This window comes from Diabrotica virgifera, chromosome 2 (genome assembly GCF_917563875.1).
Source record: "Diabrotica virgifera virgifera chromosome 2, PGI_DIABVI_V3a".
NCBI lineage: Eukaryota > Metazoa > Arthropoda > Insecta > Coleoptera > Chrysomelidae > Diabrotica > Diabrotica virgifera.
In genome coordinates, this window is record NC_065444.1 from 237,992,794 (window position 1) to 238,009,696 (window position 16,903).

The 16,903-nt window shown below is 32.0% G+C and overlaps 1 protein-coding gene across 2 annotated transcripts in view; it reads left to right on the plus strand.

The window, feature by feature from the left end:
• LOC114330885 (neuroendocrine convertase 2) overlaps nucleotides 1–16,903 on the plus strand; it is a 423,318-nt gene that overhangs the window by 109,607 nt on the left and 296,808 nt on the right. The window lies entirely within an intron of this gene.

Below are 16,903 nucleotides of genomic sequence, written 5' to 3' on the forward strand. Positions count from 1 at the left end.
CATTTTCTGCTGTTGCCATACTCTGAGAATAATGTCATACAATTTTTGATGTAAAACGTTTCCTCCTTTTTTTATCAATTCTCCATTTATACTCCACTTTTATCTCCACTTTTTTAACTGGTGAGATAATTTAGATTTTAATGAATTACTAGTAGAAGTAGCGCTATGTTACCAGTATTAGGCAAAAAAAATTGCTTAAAAGATATTTAATAATTTATGAGTTATTTAATTTGTTTATTAAATATTTATTTTCAATTGCAAAAACGCGGTAACCAAAAGAATATAAATTTGTGTAAAACCTGATTACTTTTATTTTTATGTATGTTTTTGATAAATGTATTGATAAATTCAAATTTCAATTTAACTCCCCTCTAAAATGGCATTTGAAAATTGTTCTAATTTGTATATAACTTGTTTTTTTAATAACGTCGCGGCGATTAAACATTTTGAAATGCTGTTCCGATAATCCTGTTCCTGGGTTCCTGGAAACTAATTAACAAATTTTTTTTGTCGTTTTTTCTTCCTCTTTTTTTTTCCATATAGTAAAAGATATAGTTTTGCTTATAGAGGGGGTTTCGAGGTAGATTCGAGACCTCAAAATATTAGGATTTAACCAAAATCGCTTAAATAAAATATGGCTCCTTATTGAGTTACAGAGTGTTTTATTAAAAATTAAAAAAATTATTTTTGCTCAGTATTTTAAAACTATTCGACGTATTCAAACTTGGTAGAAAGTGTAATCACTATACACCCTATGAAATTATGTTAAATACAAGTTTCCGGCTATTACCAGAGGCGTACGACAGGGGACAGTAAATGGTTGACCCTTCCCAAATTCTACGTCACTGGTGAAATTGCCATTTTAGCACAATTTTTAGACTCTCCAATACTCTCTATGTAAATAACATCCTCTTTACTCGTAACGATAAAATCATTAGCTTTCGAGATATTTGAAATTAAAAATTAAGCGGCACAAAACATTAATCAAAATAACTGTTCCGTTACATGTTTAACTTCAAATATCTCGAAAACTAACGACTTTATCGTTACGAGTGAAGAGTACCTTATTTACATAGAAATTATTAGAGAATCTAAAAATTACACTAAAATGGCAATTTCGCCAGAGACGTAGAATTTGGGAAGGGTCAACCATTTGATTTCCCCTGTCGTACGCCTCTGGTAATAGCCGTAGACCTTTATTTAATATAATTTCATAGGATGTATAGTACCTACACTTTCTACCAAGTATGAAAAGGGTACGTCAAATAGTTTTAAAATACTGAGCAAAAATAATTTTTAAATTTTTAAATAAAACACCCTGTAACTCAATAAGGAGCCATATTTTATTTAAGTGATTTCGGTTAAATCTTAATATTTTGAGGCCTAGAATCGACAACTCAGAGATTGGACATTCTTAATGAAACTCCCTCTATAAGCAAAACAATATCTTTTACTATAAGGAAAAAAGAAGAAGAAAGAACCACAAAAAATTTGTTAATTAGTGAAAAATTCCCAGGAACCCGATTATTGGAACAGTATTTCAAAATGTTTAATCCCCGCGACGTCATTAAAAAAAAAACAAATTATAAAAAATATTGGAACAATTTTCAAATGTCATTTTAGAGGGGAGTTAAATTAAAATTTGAATTTATTAATACATTTATCGAAAACATACATAAAAATAAAAGTAATGAGATTTTAAAAAGGTTTATATTTTTTTGGTAACAACCGCGTTTTTGCAATTAATAAATAAATTAAATATCTCATAAATTATTAAATGGTTTTTAATTAATTCTTTTTGCTTAATACTGGTAAAAGAGCGCAACTTCTCCTATTAAATAAAATAATTTATAGTGCTTATTTAAAACGAAAAAAGCATTTTTTGGCAAATTTGATTTTTAAATTTTATATATAATTAGATCAATAAATAGGGGGTCCAATTTAATTTAGTAAGTCTTACGTGAAATATTTGTCATTCACCTTTGTAGAAAAAAACCTAAACACCTTCATTAAAATGTAAATTACCTCAGCACTTACAAAAGTAAATATTGTGCAAAAATGACCCCTTTTTAATTATTTAAACAATAATCCCCTTATATGATTTGGATACTTTCTTGAAAATATATTTTATACTCACCTAAACTTTGATAAAATTTGTTCCAACCTGTACGAATTTTCATTTTGATTTACATGTAGTGTAATCTTGTTTTACTAGACTATTATTGTGATGTTATGTGTTATATATTATTTTGTATGGTGTCGAAGGTTGGACTTTAACGGATACACTTCTCAAGAAATTGGAAGCCTTTGAAATCTGGGTGTATCGGAGAATCCTACGAATAAGTTGGGTGGATAAAGTGCGTAACAAAGTTGTTTTGCATCGGATGGGAGAAGTTACGGAAGTTATCAGAACAGTTAAATATCGCAAACTTGAATATTACGCCAGTCAATGAGAGCAAAAACCGGATATTACCTTCTAATTTTATCCTACTGCATGGATTTTAATGAAAATTTAGGAATAGCCTATACTTACCTCATAATTCAAAGTCTACGCTATGCCGATGTACGCTTTTATCTTCGAGGTGGTTCCCACCTCTTCTTGGGGGTGGAAACTTTTTTGATCAAGATAACCACGGAAGTGACTAGATAACCTAATTCTAAGCAAAAAGTGTTGTATAACTTTTTTTGAAAACTCGATACTTTTTGAGTTATTCGTGGTTGAAAATTTGCCATTTTCATTGAACGGGCGGTTTTTTGCGAATACCTTAGAAATTATGCATCTAACAAAAAAAAATATAAAACTTTTTGTAGTTTATGAAAAGTCAAAGAGATTCGTTTCTTTATAAATCTTCTAGTTATAATACAAAAAGAGATATGCTAGATGACCAGAGATTTTTTGGCGCATGCTCAAATCGATGTGTTCAACTTAGATAACAGAGAAATGGTCGATTTTAAGGGTATAATGCCATCAATATATTTTATAGTGCTTGAAAAGATCTTTAAAACGAGCACTGTTAAATATCGATTACATTCAAACTAAGCGAAATATAGTGCAAAAAATTAAATGGCTAATTTATTTTAAGATAAAATGCGAAGTATGTTTAACCCCTCATCCACCAGATTTAAATGCATAATTTTAATTCTACAATTACCTTTTGTTATAGTATTATTTCTAAGTTCAAAAAGTTGGACGGTTGGTTTAAAAAAAAAGTTCAAATTATAGAGAGCATTTTTAAAGTTTCTTAAAAATCTTCCGTTTTCTCCATGTAACTCGAAAATTATAAAAAGATACAGTAATGAAAGAAAAAACAAAATTTTTTTCTGAAAAAACCCTACATTTTTGTGCAGTCCCTCTTTTTCCTATCTTTTATCATTTTCGAGTTACATGAAGAAAAAGATTTTTAAGGAAATTTAAAATGCGCTCTATAATTTGATCTTATTTTTTTTTCAAAAACCATTCATTTTAAACCAGTGCAACTTTTTAAACATAGAAATAACAAAATAATAATAGGTATTGTAGAAGGAAAACAATGCATTTAGATTCTGGTGGATGATAGGTTAAAAATACACTTCTCATTTTTCCGTCATCAATTTTTTTGCACCATATCTCGCCTAGTTTAAATGTAATCGACATTTAACAGTGCTCGATTTAAAGGTCTCTTCAAGCACTACAAAACGCATTGGTAGCATTGAGCATTCCAAAAAGAAATCTCTTTTCACGTAGCATATCTCCTTTTGCACTATAACTAGAAGATTTATGAAAAAATGAGTCTCTTTGATTATTCATAAGCTACAACAATGTTTTATATAGTTTTCTTAGTTAGATGCATAATTTTTAAGGTATTCTTTAATAACCGTCCAAAAAGGTGTCATTTTTCAAAGAAAATGGCAAATTTTCCACCACGAAAACTCAAAAAGTATTGAGTTTTCAAAAAAAATTATAAAACAGGTTTTACTTAAGATTAGGTTATCTAGCCACTTCGGTGATTATTTTGACCAAAAAATTTTACACCCCCGAGGAGGGGTGGGAACCACTCCCAAGATAAAAAGCGCCATATAATATAGGGTAGACTTTGTTTCTTGAGCTATTCCCTACTTACACTGAAAATATCAAGTAAATTGATGCAGTAGGATGGAATTCGGAGCCAAATAACCTCACTGGCTGCATTTTATGTTGGCTTTATGTTATGCGACATCCAGAAAGCTATGCCCGATTCTATTTAGTAACACTCCAGGGAAATAAGGTTTTTGTCGGGACACTTGAGCAGCCAGGTTGCAAATGGGTTTTTTGGGTACTATATACCTAATACATTATACATACAAAAATGCCCGTCACAGTTCGGACGAGAATTTTAGTTATTAACAAATAAGGGTCAAAAATGACAGTTTTTTCGTTTAAATCGCTACAGGTAAAAATAGGATAATTAAATATCTTATTTATAGTATTCTTCTTTTAGTAGATGAGCCAATGTTTAAAACGGCAGTTTTTAAATTTTGGTCCGGTCATTTGTTGCTTCGAAAATTGCAAAATAAAACTAAAATTTCGAAAATAAAAAATTTGCTATAACTTTCGCGAAAGTGACCTTACGACTTTTATGTTTCAGAAAAAGTTGAGTCAAAGAGTCCATATACTGCACAAAAAATTATAAAACGATTCGTCAATTAGTTTAAATTTTATTCAATTTGTTTATCCCAAAGAGCTTTTTTTGTAATGTTATTGTTCAGAAAATAATAATTAGATTGAAATTCTGTGAAAACCACATGAAAGAACAATAGTTCTGTTTTTAATTTATTGAAGAAAATCATTAAAAAGTAATTTTTGTCACTAAGAAAACATTTTACTAATGTAGAGTCATTTTTGGCTTGAAAACAATTTGAATAGCTTTGTTAATATTGACTGTAGAGTAAATTTACCTTGGAATTTCAAAAGCTGGTATTTTTACACAAATTAAAAAAAAATTTCGCCTATGTTAATTACGGTCAAAGTTAGCCACTTTTATTTTTTAATTCACAGTTACTTCAATATACATAAAATTCTCCTGTAACAGTGTTAGTTACCATACTACTCCGAAACGGCTTGGCCGATTTTTATGAAATTTTACAACTGTATGCTATGGGACTGAGAATAGGTTTTAATCTATTTTTCATACCCATAAGTTACAAGGTGGGGTGCCCCCCTGACATTTTTTTTTATTTTTTGGACAAATCTGTCTATCTTAATTTTATATGATGTAGGATTAAAAAATACATACAACCCTTAATTTACACTTTTTCATCACCAACCCCTATTTGTTAATACCCATCTATATATTTACATCTATAAAATTCTCCTGTCACAGTGTTAGTTGTCATACTCCTCCGAGGCCGCTTGACCGATTTTTATAAAATTATATATGTATATTCAAAAATCCACAAGGAAAAATTTTTCCTGTAGTTGGCTGTATACCATGTGATACAAAAACAATAAATGCTGTATAAAAGGTATATTTAAAAAACCCTCAAAAGGGCCACATCAATTCACATAACTAGTTTTCGACTGGTTTACCAGTCATCATCAGTGCTTACGTGCAATGTACATGTTAGCCACCAAAATGCTATTTTACAAAAATATGTGGGTCAAAGCCCATTTCAAGTAGTCCGTTAAGGAAACATAAGTATAAAAAGCTACCTTAAGCCTTGATGTTTAAAATATAATTTAATTTGCCCTAGGTAACATCTGAAATTTGGGTGTGACTTGTTCACATGAACAAGTCACACCCAAATTTCAGATGTTACCTAGGGCAAATTAAATTATATTTTAAACATCAAGGCTTAAGGTAGCTTTTTATACTTATGTTTCCTTAACGGACTACTTGAAATGGGCTTTGACCCACATATTTTTGTAAAATAGCATTTTGGTGGCTAACATGTACATTGCACGTAAGCACTGATGATGACTGGTAAACCAGTCGAAAACTAGTTATGTGAATTGATGTGGCCCTTTTGAGGGTTTTTTAAATATACCTTTTATACAGCATTTATTGTTTTTATATGTATATTCGGTAGGTCTTAGAATCGGTCGTAATCTATTTTTCATATTCCTGAGTGATAAGTGGAACTCCCCCTAACATTTTGAAATGTTAGGTGGGGATTTACGTACATAACGTACTCTACAAGACTACGAGTACATACAATTTAAAAAAATTATGATCAAAATCCATCAACTAGCTCTGAAGATATTAATCGCAGCATATGTTTGAAGAATCAGTTTCATTTTTTGAGTGCACGGATTTTAATAATTCATTTCCACCGACCACAAATCGATTTCGTTAGAACGTTAATTTTAAAGCTTTATTAACAACTCTGTTAAAGTTTAAAGTTTACTCAAACTTTCATACATAAACTATATACCTTCAACTTCGAAATGGCGCCAGTTGGGTTGCTTAATTGTTATAAACAAAGTAGCTGTCAATTAAATAATAAAAGTGGCTAACTTTGACTGTAATTAACCTAGGCAAAAAGTGTTTTTTGAAAATTCGTATAAAAATACCAGCTTTTAAAATCCCAAAGTAGTTTTAATCTACAGTCAATATTAACAAAGTTATTCAAATTGTTTATGAACTAAAAATGACCCTACTTTAGTAAAATGTTTTCGGAATGATAAAAATGAGTTTTTAATGATTTTTTTAAAATACTTCGAAATCATGACTTTTCTTCTTTCATGTGGTTTTCATTATTTTCTGAACAATAATATTGCGAAGAAAAAGCTCATTGGGATAAACAAATTGAATAAAATTTAAACTAATTGACGAATCGTCTTAAAAATTTTTGTGCATTATATGAACTAGTTGCCTCAACTTTTCTTGCAATATGAAAGTCTTAAGGTCATTTTCGCAAAAGTTATAGCAATTTTTTATTTTAGAAATTTTTGTTTTATTTTGCAATTTCTGAAGCAACAAATGATCGAACCGAAATTAAAAAACTGCCATTTAAACCTTGGCTCATCTACTAAAAGAATAACAGTATAAATAAGATATTTAATTACCCTATTTTTACCCGTAGCGATTTAAACGAAAAAACTGCCATTTTTGACACTTATTTGTTAATAACTAAATTTCTCGTCCGAACTGTGACGGCCATTTTTGTATGTATAATGTATTAGTTATATAGTACCCAAAAAACCTATTTGCAACCTGGCTGCTCAAGTGTCCCGAACATGGTATATTTTTGCCTTATTTCCCTGGAGTATAATACAAGGCAAGGTATTCGGAAGAAGAGGGCAGGTCAAAGAAGAACGTCATGGCTTAGAAACCAGAGAGAAATGTTTAACAGATCCTCTGCATCCCTTTTCTGAACTGCCGTCAACAAAATTACTATAGCCAATTTGATAGTCAACCCTCGATAATCGAGCACAGCACATGAATTACAAATACACTAAAGTTAAATACACAGAAATAAACTTTCTTATCTTTTCAGTTTTTGCAAAAAAAAAAGAAAAAACTACAGTTAAAGCAAAGATACCGAAGTAAAAACTTTACCAGATAAATATATTTTTAGATAGGGAGTTATAATACTTTTGATGCAAATACATAAATACAGTGGAACCCCGATAAGTCGGCCACCGATAACCCGGAAGTCTGGCTAACCCGGACCGATTTTCATCAGATAAACATTTTGATTTTCAATATTTTGTATTTTGACAACGACCCGATTTGGGCGTCGAAACGTTAATAAAATTATTTTTCAATTTAATTGTGGCTTATTTCCCATCAAAATAGTTAATTATCAGACAAACATTTCAACAATAAAAATGTATGTAATATTATATTTGAGAGATCTGTATGTGTGTAATCTGAACTATACGATAGTCGATAGTAAAAATGACTCATAGCACACGCCGCAGAAACAACAGGCACCTGTCTGTACTGTAGTACCTATTCCTTTTTATTTCAAACTGTCTTAACATTGTTTAGGAAAGTCTATTTAAAAAATTCTTTTATAAACAATGGTCTTTAGTTTTCACTGTTCTTAAATAACAATACATCGTTGTGACTGTATTGTGTGTCTTGTATTGTTCGCTTCTTTGTGTTTGGTGTTTTTTTTTTCAGTAATTTTGATGTGTAGGTACTGTGCATATTTATAAATATATTTCATGTTATTTCAATTCTAACGGAGTTTATCTGTAAGTATACCGTCTTTTATTAATTTTTACCATATTCTCCGGCTATCTCGGATTTTTGATAACCCGGATCGGCCGCGGTCCCGATTAATCCGAGTTATCGAGGTTCCACTGTAATAGGGTGGTGCGAAAAAAGTCAAGTTGATAATTTCGTGTCGCTATAATGCGGAAAAGTTGTGATTCGTAATTACAAGAAAAACAAAAAAAGAATTATTCAAATCGGACTTTACCTTCCGATCCCGCAACAGGCCTAAAGATTATGAAAATAATGAAATTTCACATTTTTTCAAAAAATTTTTATTGAACCTTCGTGTACGTTTTATTTATCGCTATAGTAAAATTTATTTACAGTTTGCATGGTAGAGTAATAAAAAAATAGATTTACGCATTTAACGAATATCTTCCGTTCCCGCAAGGTCAATCAAAATCTATAAAAATTTGAAATTTTTGATGATTTGGATAAATTAAAAAACATTTAGCTATCTCATTTTTCAGTTACATTGTGAAGCTCTTCGCTGGTTTAGATATTGTATGACAATATTTAAACAACCCAGAACTCAAAACGAGGGGGTGGTTGCAGTTCTAGCTCCACACGCACCCCTCTCTCCAACCAACCAATGAATGTGTGTTTTTTACATTATTTACATATGTATATTTCTTTTCCATCTGTTTGTGTCCAGCTTTTAAACATCAACTTTGTATTGTGATTGCTTGGTAAAATCTGGCAGCATGGACCTTGATTTAAATGTTTTTCTGATGAATACATCTGTTGATTGGGGCCCACATACATTAGTATTAGACGCTGCTTCCGTGTGCAACTTTAGACACCGCTCGTCAGCTTGCATGTAGCAGGGATGGTCTTGTACATTCCAGTCTGGCATTTCTCCCGATGTAATGCAAGAAGTTATATCTTCATTTGAAACTCTTCGAAGAACTGGTGGATAAGATAGTTTTGTAACATTCCAGTCTATTATTTCAGTGTAGTCCTGTGCTTGAAAATTTAAAGTAGGAGGGATGAAATTTCTAATACTTCAGCCCTTGACTTTAGTATGTCCGGCTTTTAACGCTCTCCTTGGCCTACTTGGCTAACAGCTCTCTAATATGTTTCATTTCTCCCTACTACTTGAAATTTTGAAGCACAGGACTAAACTAAAATAATAGACTGCAATGTTGCAAAACTATCTTCTCCACCACTTCCTCGAAGAGTTTCAAATGAAGATATAACTCCACGTATTACATCGGGCGATATGTCAGACTGGAATGTACAAAACTATCCCTGCCACAAGCCAGCTGATGAGCGGTGTCTAAAGTTGGCCACGAAAGCATCGTCTAATGCTAATGTATGTGGGCCTCAATCAAGAGATGGATGCATCAGAGCCACACTTAAATCAGGGTCCATGCTGCCACATTTTACCAAGAAATCACAATGCAAAGTTGGTGTTTGAGAGCTGAACACAAACAGATGAAAAAGAAATGTACATATGTAAATAATGTAAAAAACACACACTCATTGGTTGATTGGAGAGAAGGGTGCGTGTGGAGCTATAAGTGCAACTACCCCCTCGTTTTGAGTTCTGGGTTGTTTAAATATTGTCATACAATATCTAAACAATCGAAGAGTTTCACAATGTAACAAAAAAATGAGATAACTAAATGTTTTTTAATTTTTCAAAATCATCAAAAATTTCAAATTTTTATAGATTTTGATTGACATTGCGGGATCGGAAAATATCCCTAAAATGCGTAAAACAATTTTTTTAGTACTCAACCATGCAAAATTTAAATAAATTTTACTATAGCAATAAATAAAACGTACTCGAAGGATAAATACAAATTTTTGAAAAAAGGTAAAATTTTATTTTTTTTCATAATCTTTAGGTCCGTTACGGGATCGGAAGATAAAGTCCGATTTGAATAATTCTTTTTTAGTTTTTCTTGTAATTACCAATCGCAACTTTTCCGCACTATAGCGATACGGAATTATCAACTTGACTTTTTTCGCACCACCCTAATATAATCGTCTACAAACTTTCGCCTTTTTTGACCTTCAGTATATTTCGTTCAACGTATTCGTGTTGTATTTTTCATTAAAATCCATAAAGATGATAAGCGAACCAGGTATCCAATATTATTTATTAAAGTTAAAATTTATTATATATGTAATAAAGTTTTAATATTACAACTAAGCGTGAATATAAACTTTTACTGCGGCAGCAGCATAAAATACCAATAACTACAGATTACACTTAAGCTTCTATTAGTCCTTTAACGTCATGAAGTTTATAAAGAGATTACGTTGCGTTTTCTCCATTTTAAACAGTTCAAGAAGATAATACGCCAAGAGAATAGTAGAAGTTGGTTTAAGAAGAAGAAAGACTTTTCAATATATCTTTCAGCATTCACCGCTACATTGTGTTTTCAGAGAATTATATTCCATGCATGAAAATGTTGACAAGCAACTTAAAAGTTAAATCTTTAGTCTTTAGGTAGTGCCCTAAGCTATGAGCGTGTGGGTGACGTATCAATATTTTTATCTTCTTTGTTGCTGTTATAGATCAGATTATAGACCGCGAATCTGTGAAAAAACGTCTACATTTGGATATTTATGAGAGGTGACAAGTTAGGTGATAATTTCTGTAATAATAATTGACTTATCCTCTCTTTCAAATAGGCCGGGAACATGTATTAAAAATAAAAATATTTAAAAATTATTAAAAACATCGTTTTTTTACTTTTCTTTATTCTTTTTCATACTCCTTTTCCTTCCTAGGGTCGTTGTTAAGTGTTTCTGTCCTGTGTTCAAAGCGTTATGATCGGTTATATAAACTTGTTGCTTGTTTAACTTATCTACTAAAAGAGACTTTCTTTTGAAACTTTGAATAGTATTTTTATAGCAAGAAAACTCTGTAGTTTTAAATAATATGCTTCATATTATTAAATGAAACAGTTTTTCCAACTAACGAACAAACAATATAGTCCAGATAAATAAGGATTTTCTCAGGACACTCAAAGATTCAGGTAGCTGACTACTTTTTTAGTTATTGTAGATCTATAGGAAAAAACCTACATGTTTGCTGCCTAGAGTTCGCGTCCGTTTTTTAATTATTATTAACAGTTTAGTACAAAAATCGCGATTTTTTCGATTTTTTGTAGTAGTAATCATCATCAAATCCGCTCATTTTCAAACAGCTTAGCAAACTTTCAATAATTACCTGAGATGTTTGACTGCTCAGTTCAATCAACTCTTAGATTAGATTTTGAGCCTACAGCTGTTGACTCTGCAATTATTTCTGCAGCAGTATTTCTAGAGTGAAGCCCGATTCCAATAACAACATTGTTTGCAATTCTAACAGGTCAAAAAAGTCGTCGTGGCCGTAAACTCTGGTTTTCGTGCACTAGGCAGTAGTAGTAGGCCTACAACGATTCACCCGGAGGGCGGACTGAATCGTTGTACTGTATCGAAATATAGAGAGCGTTTTCTATATTGCGAGTTTTATTTACAAAACCTAAATTCTCTATTTTTTTTTTTTTCTTAACCAGTGCCGGAACGGCGTTCCGGTGCGTTCCGCCACCATGACACCACTGTCTACAATAACTAAAAAAGTAGTCAGTTACCTGGATCTTTGAGTGTCTCGAACATGGTCTATTTCTAGCTTATTTTCCTGGAGTAATGAAGCATAAACATATCGTAAATGTGAACACAAGGAGTCTATTATAGGTGAAACATCAATATGAACGCCGACTATTTAAGAAGAGTTCGCCATAAAACCATTCCATTTAAATGAAAAAATTAACAATCTATCAAAAAATCAAATACCACAAGAGAATTTTGACGCCTTAATTCAAGTTACAAAAAAAATCACTGATAATTTGCGAATTTTTGTTGAGACGTATGATTTCTTAACCAAAAATGACGGCAAATTAGACTATATTACAAAAAAAATTGACGAGATCCATAAATTAAATAACCTGCTTAAACCTGAATATCTTTTAAAATCGATAAAGCAGATGGAACAAGATATCTTCAATATATCGTCATTTTTTTTTCGGCTGTTCCATTGACGAGGGGCAAGTCCAAGATTCAAATTCATCTGAGATAAAATTGGGATTAGAAAGGCTCTCTTCAAAATAAGTGAACTATCTAATCAAATGAGTAATCTTTCAAACAAACTACCTGCTATACCAACGAAGAAAAATGTATCGAAGAGAAACATAGTGTATGCCACTTCAAGTACCCAAACTGAAGACACTCAACATTTCGAAGCTAGTCCAGTCAAAAAATCAAAAAGTGCAGAAGATAAATGTCACTTTGTCGTTATTAGCAACTTAATCCCAATTTACACTCCTATTCAAGTAGTTCACTACATTAAAGAGAAGCTAGGTATCAAGGAATTTATACGATGTTATGCCCTTCTTAAAGATGCCAACACAGCAGCTGGGTCCTCATTCAAAATAGGTATTAAGTCTAAAACATCTATTGACTTATTATTTAATAAGGAAGTTTGGCCACCTGGTGTAAACATTAAATGGTCTACAGAATCCTCATGCTCCAAACCAACAACTTCATCTGAGGCAAATATGAAACCGAAGCACATCAAAAGCCCAGTTAGCTTGGAAAATCCAATTACCCTTCCAAGTAAAAACAAAAATGAAGTTGAAAACACAAATATACTTACTGACAAGCAGGCCATCGAAATTTGCAAATCTAAAGATCCGTTCCGTTCCCAAATTAATTTCATTAAGAAAGATACTTTGGAACCATCCATAAATTTGGATCCTTTAACACCACCAAGAGTTAGATTAACCAATAACTCAAATAGTCTATATCTTCTAGCAACATTAAGAGAACCGGATATCTTAAAAGCAATTAAGCTACATCTTACTTTTCTAAACGACCAGCCTGCCTCAGTATTTTATGATGGATATACAAGCACTAGTGTAAAACTATTTTTGGCTTCCGAAGGACTACCTACCAAAACTGAAGAACTAAGAAAAATTCTTCTAGAATTTAATGATGCCTATGGAATTGGTTCAGCTGAGGTGGAAGCTGATCTTGCTGCATTTAGGTCCTTTCTAAGTTGAGAAAGAATCATACATCTACAAAAATCAAGGGAATGTCACCGAAAATATTATTCCACTAGCTCTCCAAGACGAAATCTTTAAATAATACGACCTGTTCTGAGGAACTAGAAACCTCGAATAATTTTAATGATGACAACTTCAGTATGGTTCTGATTAATATTCGTTCTATAAGAAATAAAACTGACGAATTATTTTTGTTTCTGGAGTAATTAGGATTTCCTCCGATAGTTGCGGTTACAGAGCACTGTAAGCTGTCTGCGGTTACAGCTCATGGAAGCACCCTAATTATTTCTAGAAATAATGATTTTCCTCTGATAAAAAAATATGAATTTCTGTTGAATGAAGCCTTCTTTGAGTTTTCCTTAGTTTATAATATAAAATTTTAATCTTTACATTATCTGCATCTATAGATCACCTGACTCTCCTGTGGAACTATTTTTTCAGAACCTGCTAAATTTGTTAGATGACTTGCCTCATAAAAGCAGAAAAATTCTATGCGGGGACTTCAACATTAATTATGATGCTGCTTGTGCTACCCAAATGTCCTTGGTCAACATATTTGAATCGTATGGTCTCTCAATGCACGTTAATTCTCCTACAAGGATTACAAAAACTTCGTCTACCATAATTGACTATATTGTCTCAGATTTCTCACCCCTTGATGTCTGCTCTACAATTATTAATGCGGGATTATCAGATCATGAAGCAGTATTTACGAATTTTAACATCTTCAGCAAACACTCCTCGAAAACCAGACGTTTAGGTAGGATTTTTTCCGCTCGGAATTTTCATAAATTTCAAAATTTATGCTTAACTTCTGAGTGGCATTTTCCTTCCGCGGATGTGAACTATGATTTCAACGTTTTTTTAGAAAAGCTTGTCTCTGTCTTCAATAAGGCATTTCCTTTAATTTCAATTAAGCCAAAACATCACAAACCCTGGGCTACCAAAGGTATCCGCATATCAGCCAAAAATATGCGCTTACTACTGTATATCAAGAAATTTGCTACCAACGGCTTTGTCACTCAATATATCACCAAGTACAAGGTCACATATCTAAAACTTATCTAATCAGCTAAAAAAGCCTACTATCAAAATCGTCTAGGAAGCCCTAAAAGTGTTGCAAAATTGCATAATAAACGATCTTCGAAATAGAACTCACGCAGTTCAAACATTTGCCCTTCCAGACCCTGAAAATCTAAACGAATACTTCCTTAATGTGAGTAAAAATACTACTATTCTACTATTTTGCCGCAAAAAGATCGCATTTCCTATCTCCCTAATTCAGGAGTATTCTCGAATTCATTCGTTATAAGACCAATCGATAAATCTGAACTGATCCAAACGATCAATAGTATCAAAAGCAAATCATCCTGTAGTACTGATGGACTATCCATAAAAATCTTCTCAAATCTCACAGAAAATGTGTTGGAACTACTCGTCTCACTAATTAATGATTCCTTTGAAAAGGTCAAATTCCCAGAGTACCTAAAGATAGCCATTATTATTCCTCTTCATAAGGGTGGTGAAAAATCTAATGCTTGCAATTATAGACCTATTGCCTTACTATCGGTACTCTCCAAAATTATTGAGAGACTCATAAAAACCCGACTTACGTCCTTTGTCATTGATAACAACATCTTATCCCAAAATCAGTTCGGCTTTTTAACTAATAAATGTAGGTACCACTGATGCCATGTTTTCTGTGCTTCATGAGGTTTACCAAGCACTAAACAATAATCTATATACTGCCACTGTTTTCTGTGACGATGCCACAGCTTTTGATTGTGTAAATCACGACATTTTGATTAAAAAACTAAATTTCTATGGAATTCGAGGTATTTCTTCGAATTGGTTCCAATCTTACTTGAATAATAGGAAACAACTAGTTAGAGCAAATGATACTGACTCTAGTCTCAAAAACATTGTATGTGGAATGTGGAGTACCACATTCAGTATTGGGTCCTCTACTGTTCCTTATCTTTATAAATGACATCACTAATTTACAAATCGGTGGAAAAATTTTTCTTTTTGCTGATGATACCAGTATCACTTGGAGCAACTCAACTATTGCATCCCTTCATGCAACTATAACTTCTGATTTGCTTACGATAAAAACTTGGTCTGATTCTAATTTAATCTCTTTTAACGTGGATAAGACAGTAGCATTATTCTATAAAAATGCTCTTCAACCCCTGCTTATTAATAACAGCTAGATCTCTACCGTTGATTCTATAAAATTTCTTGGTATTTTTTTAGACAGCAACCTCAAATGGTCCCATCACATCGATTTGTTAAGTAAGAAACTCGCCTCAGCCTGCTACGCTATAAGACCTGTTTCGAAAGAACTCAATTTAGCATCTTCTAAACTAACATATTTTTCCTTGTTCGAGTCTCATCTTCGATATGGTCTTCCTTTTTGGGGTTCTAGTACAGCTGCCTAATTAGATGTTATTTTTAAATTACAAAAAAGAGCAATAAGGTACCTATCTGTTTGGCCTCAGAAGAACAACACATTTCAGAAGTTACTTCAAAGATCACGGAATTTTAACCCTTCCATCTTTATATATTTTAGAAACTGTTTGCTTAATTCGTAAACACATGCATGTCTTTCCAGCAAGGCCTCATCATGACTACTCCGCCAGAAATTCAACTTTTGATGTCTATTTACCGATCCCGTCCTCTGAGTTAGTAAATAAATCTATATTAAGTATATTCCGCAAAAAAACTATACAACCATCTACCATTACAACTCAAATCTGCAACATCTTTCCCCAAGTTCCTTAAAATGACAAAAGCTCATCTATCTAAAAGACCATAATATTATTCAGTACAAGAGTTTCTTAATGACTAACTAAGAAATTACAGTAATGTACAAGTAACCAAACTTATCTATATTTGGGTGTCACATGCAGCAGCTTAAATTTATTAGTTCCTATGTCTGTAGTTTACTTTGTTGTATGTTCACTTTGCAATTTCTCTTGATTGTTGCAATTTATCGATTTTGTTTTTTTTTTCTTTACTTTTTTAACTTATATTTTTTTATATTGACGATTTATCAAATTTCAGAAAATTGTATTTGTTATTGTTATTGTCATTTGTTTATTTTTTTTACTTTATATTAAGCTTTGTCCACAAAATTTGTATAATTTTCAGTGACAATATAGTATATTAAGTATGGAGAACGGTAAGGGTTTTATACCGATCGAAGACAATTGTTTGGAGGAGAAGCGGAGCGACGAATTGTACCATAAGTTTCAATATTAATAAATAATTCGTTAGTTTTCTTTATAAAATAAATTAAAATTTAGATTTTTTAACTCGACGGTAAGTGAATTACTAACCGTCGAGTTGGAGTATTTACCGTCGAGTTGGATTACTTACCGTCAAGTTGCTAGTAAATGTCACCTACTGACGTAAAATCTGTCACGGTAAACAGTCAAAAATGATCAATCGTGCAAAAAAGCATATTTCCATTCTATTTTATTCTTGTAACCACTTGGTCTCATTAGAGTTTTTATTTCTCCGGAAATAAAACTTCGATTTGCAGACTGTTAGTATGTTAGGATTTTTTTGTTATTTAACTGTAGTATTTTACCCCCCTTAACCCCCTTACTCTACATTTCTCTTATGTCTGAAATAAAACTATGAAATAAATCATGT